Raw genomic sequence first — 5,542 nt, 5'->3', positions numbered from 1 at the left:
ATCAGTGTATAAGCATTGGTAAACTGTCCAAATACAGTTTTTATCAGTGTAAACAGCAATAATTACTGTAATTTCACAGATAATGACTTTTATTACAGTTAAAATTTTGATTAAAACAAGAAAAAAATCAATTAATAACAACACTCTGCTGTAAATGTGAGCCTGATTATTTGTATTATAGCAGAGTTTGTCTGTATTTCGAGGTAATTTCATTGTTTTTACAGTTTAAATATGTTTAATTAAACATTAAAAAAGACAAAAAAGCTAAATAATAAAGCTTATAACTGTATTTGAATTAAAGAACATTACTGTATTTTTGAGTCCGTTATGTTTTTAGGTTTTTTTACAGTGTGAGTTAGTTGTGAATGAGTGAGTGTGTGTGTTGAATTATTCATGTGAGCAACTGGATCATCTTCCCAACACACAAAGCAATCTCCTGAAAAGCAGCACGTGGAGGAATTATTTATCAGCGTGTTACACGACACTGAGTCCAGCAGACAGAAACCGGCTCACACATACAGGCTGCACTGTCCCCGAGCAGTCACAGGTTCAATTCCCAGCATCAGCAACCTGCTGCTTACAACCCCCGAGGATCACTTCTGACTGATGGTCTTCAGGAAACAACAGTGATCCAACGGGACTCTTCTGTACTCGAGGGCACAAGAGTCCTTTTGTTGTTGCATAAGAGAGTAAAGTTGTCAGGTTTTGGCTCCTCGATGTTGCAGCAACAGCAACAGCAACAGCAATAAAAAGAAAAACCAGATTCAAACAGAGCTTTGCTGTACAATACCTAACACATTCTTCTTTTGTTGTTATTAGCTGTTACACTGTGCTGCTTCTATAGTTTTGACCATGTTGTATAATTGTTACCTGCAGAAGGGTTACTGAGAGGAATTCTGTCTAATGACATAAGTGCTGCAGACTTTATGGATTTTCCATTAATTTGAATGTGGCCGGGATAATTCATCGTCTATTTTACAGTTATTAGCAACAGTTTAAACTTTTTATTAGAACTTTTTAGCCGATAAAAGGTTTAAATTAATACCTGTGTGCACATGTAAATCCCAGTAAAAAGGTAAGTCTAAGGTTATGTCAGGTTTTGGGGGGTGCTGCAGCGCCGTCAGAGCCCAGACTCCCAGTGTTTATGCCTGCAGCTGTTCTGTGATGTCCTGTAGTTAAGAGAGAACTGGGAAAAGATAATAAAATAACTTTATCATTAAATGACATTAAATGAAAGAAACAGACTGAACAGTTATTGTGTTGTATCTTCTTATTATGGAAAGAGCTTCACTTTGTTCAATAAAACCTCAATAAATATTATTATTAGAGCTCAGATCTAAAACTCTTCAAAACTCACGTTGGTTGAACCATAACATGAAAATTTATTTATTTATTTATTGTTTATTTAGCAGGGACAATGCACATATATATTTATATTTATATATATATATATATAAATAAGTTATTTTCATCTGTAGTTGTAGAGGTCAGTAGTGATGCACAGGATGCAGAGGTATCTTACACTGTCTTACACTTCAGAAATGAATTGTATTTTTATTCTATTAATTCTAAAATCTGTAAAATAAAAGGGAAACTCCCGTAAACGTACAGATTTAGTCTTTACAGTGTGTAAAATATTTCCCATCAATCTCTCGTGTTTGTTTTATATATTTTATTTTTCTTTCTACAAAATTATCTGAAAACCATCAAACCTTCAAATCTTTTGTGTTTTTGTCCAAAATGTTTTTTAATAAAGTAAAAATAAACAGATAACAGCAGTTTATGGGACAACGCCCCCCCCCCGGTCTTTGTTGTTGCCCATCCAATCAGCCAATCAGCGCCCGGTTCCCGTCGGGACCGCCCACAATGTCTGCCAACCGTCCAATCAGCGCGCTCCTCGGGCCGGACGCCATTTTGTGTCTGACAGCGGCGGTCGCGCTGAGACCTGTCGCTCTCCGTAGTTCCGTGTTGTGCAATGGACGGGTGAGTTATTCTTTACTTTACGGGTTCGCTGACATTAACGACACCGGGGGGCTGTTTGACTCTCACCTGAGAGCCGCAGCGGCAGCAGGAGTCCAGGTAGTGTTGGTCCGCAGAGTGGCGGGAGTTCTCTTTGTTCTTGTGGCGGTAAAGTGGAGTTAGTAACAGGAAGCTAAGCTAACAGCTAGCTGCGGACGGGCCGTGCGCTCCTGATAAAACCTCACATTTAACCCGCCAATACCGAGTGGGTTTACCCGCGTAACTGTGTGTTTAACATGTGATCGATATAGGAGTGGTGTGGAGGATCAATAAGTTATAAGTTCAGTTCAGTTCTCTGATGTTCTCTGATGTTCCACGGCCCACTGTTCTGCCTCCCCGTTTGCCTCCTTTATTAAAACGGGATGTTGGTCTCGGTCGTTGCTGATGAATTATTAATCTAACCTCATTAATCCCATTATAAATATAAACTCATTAACTCATTAACTCATTAATTAATGGAGTTAAGCAGTTAATGAGCTTAATTAATTAATGATTAATAGTTTAATGCGCCTCTCAGCGTGGTGCTATCAGGTGAAGGCCGGAAGTGCACTGATAGTGCACACTACACCTTCAGTTGGTTACTCGACTTTCAAATCACGTGTTTGGGTGATTTCTCAGGAGGAACTCTTTAATCTAAAGTTGTTAGCGTGGAAGCAGACCGACACCGGTGTCTACGTGGCACAACGCGAACCGAAACGGCCGGTGTTTAGTACGGGAAAGCCCGGCAACCGGTGTTAGTGGAACCCGAAGCCACTGTTAAGAAGTCGGAACAGAACCACCTGTTAGATGGCAGCACGAAGCCGAACGCAGCTGTTAGTTAGGAACAGAACAGCCACCGCTGTTAGTGGAAAAGCTAGAGCGCGCTGTTTAGTGGAACAGAACCCGAACGGTGTCTGAGCTGGCCAGAGAACGGCGCTGTTAGATAGGGAACCAGAACGCGACGCGGTGTGTCAGTGGAACAGAACCGGCTGTTAGTCCGGAACAAACCGGAACCGGTGTTAGTATGGAACACCGAACCGCTGGTTTAGTCGATACAAGAACGAACCGGTGTTAGTGAAACGAGAACGCGGCTGTTAGTGGAAGCAGAACCGACGCGGTGTTATCGGAACAGAACCGGCTGTTAGTGGAACCAGAACCCGGACCACCGGCTGTAGTGGAACAGAACCGGCTGTTAGTCGGAACAGAACCAGAACCAGGTGTTAGTCGGAACAGAACCGGCTGTTAGTGGAACAGAAGCAGAAACCGCTGTTAGTGGAACAGAACATGAAGCGCTGTTAGTGGCAAGCCAGAACCACGGCTGTTGTGGAAGCAGAAGCCGGCTGTTAGTGGAAGCAGAACGAGACGCGCTGTTAGTTCGGAAACAGAAGCCGAACGCCGGTGTTAGTGGAACAGAACCGGGCTGTTACAGTGGAACACGGAACAGACACGGCGGTGTTAGTGGAAACCAGAAACCGAACCCGGTGTTACTGGAACAGAAGCCGAACACGGTGTAGTGGAACAGAACAGAACGCAGCCTGTTAGCTCTGGACAGAAGAAGAGACCCGACTGTTACTACGGAAAACAGAACCGCGTGTTCAGTGCAACAGAACCGGTGGTGCTATGGAAAGCAGAACGCCCAGGTGTTCAGCTGGACAGAACGGCTGTGTTAGCTGGAACAGAACAGCAACGGCTGTCTAGTGGAACTACAGACGCGGTTGTTATGAGGAACAGACGGTGTTAAGTCGGAAAGCAACGCGCTGTTAGTGGAAAACAGAAGCCGGTGTTGTTGGAACCAGAGGCACGCGCTGTTAGTGGAAACCAGAAGCAGACCACTGTTAGGTGGAAGCAGCAACCCGACAGCCGGGTCTCAGTTGGAACCCACGAACGGCGCTGTTAAGCCCCTCGGAAGCGAGAACCGAAGCCGGTGTTCCAGACTCGGAACAGATACCGCTGTTAGTGGCGAACAGAAAACAGAAAGCGGCTGTTTAAAAAGTGGAACAGAACAGAACCGCCTGTTTAGTGGAACAAACCGCTGTTCAGTGGAACAGAACCAGAAGCCGCTGTTAGTCGGAAGCAGAACCGCTGTTAGTGGAAAAGACACCGGCTGTTCAGTCGGACAGAACACGAAACCCGGCTGTTAGGTTCCCGGAACAGAACCGCTGTTAGTGGGGAACAGAACAAGAGCACCCGCTGGTTAGTGGAAAGCAAACCTGGTGTTGGACGTGGAGCAGAAGGCAGAAAAGCGCTGTTCAGCTGGAAACGAACCGGCTGTTATGAAAAAGAACCGGGTGTTAGTGGAACAGGAAACAAGTACTCGTCTAGCTGACAACAGACAAGCAGACACCCGGCCGTGTTCAGGGAACCAGAACAGCAACGGCTGTTAGCTCGGAACAGCACGCGCTGTCTAGTGGAACAGCAACCGCTGTTACTGAAACACGGCTGTGTGCAACAGCTGTTACGTGGAACGAACAGAACCGGCTGTTAGATGGAACAGAACCGCTGTTCAGTGGGAAACAGAAGCCGCTTGTTAGTGGCAACAGAACAGACACGGCAGCTGTTACCGGTGGCCAACACGAAGGCCGCTGTTAGCCTGGAACAGAGCGCCCCGGTGTTACCCCCGTGGAAGCCGAACCAGCGCTGTTAGTGGAAAGGACAGAACGCTGTTAGCTGGAACCAGCAGAAGAAAAAGAAAAGCAATGATAATATAGAACAGAAACATAGATATAGAATACAAGAAAACAGAACACGAACCTGTTAGATGAACAGAACCAGCAACCGGCTGGTTAGTGGAACAGTAACGCCGCTGTTAGTGGAACAGAACGGCCGCTTGATTAGTGGGAAGCAGACGAGAAGCCGCTGTTCAGCTGGCGCAGAACAGAAGAACCGCTGTCTAGTCACGGCACGAACGGCTGTTAGCCTGGGAAGCAGGACACAGCAACGCACTGTTAGTGGAACAGAAAGCGCACACCTGTTATGGACAGCAAACCGGCTGTTAATGTGGCGGTGTTGAACAGGCTGGCCATCCAAGCGTGTATCACATGTGTGACTCAGGCCTGTATCACATGTGTAGCTCAGGGTGTAATAATGCTGTACCTCGAGTGTGTATCCGAAGTGTCCCAGCCTCAGGTGTACTGCCAATCGTGGTGAGCTGTCAGGGTACGTCGGAGCGACGCAAACCTGGAGCAGCGCTGTCTTAAAACTAACAGGGGCTGAAGGACTGACTGTTGTTTCCAATTGATCCAGACGTGTCTCACTGGTTCAGCGTGTTAGTCAGCTGTTCAGCCGTGTTCGGCCGTGTTCAGCCAGCCCAGTTCAGCCTGTTCCGCGCCGTGTTTCCACCCTGTTCAGCACGTGTGTTCAGCTGTTCAGCCCGCGGGGGTGTGTCAGCCGTGTCCTCAGCGCACCGCTCGTGTTCGAGGCGTGTTCACGCTTCTACCATGAGAACTCTGTACCCGTCAGGGATGATCTCAACCTCGCCATGCGATAACACAGAGCAGCGATTTAGGTCCGCCTACGTTAGTCTCACCGCCACGCTCTCCCTCAC

Source organism: Morone saxatilis, unplaced genomic scaffold (genome assembly GCF_004916995.1).
Source record: "Morone saxatilis isolate NCDOM2014 unplaced genomic scaffold, NCSU_SB_2.0 Contig12, whole genome shotgun sequence".
Taxonomy (NCBI): domain Eukaryota; kingdom Metazoa; phylum Chordata; class Actinopteri; family Moronidae; genus Morone; species Morone saxatilis.
The sequence above is the reverse complement of the archived record's forward strand: the minus strand, read 5'-3'. Positions refer to the sequence as shown.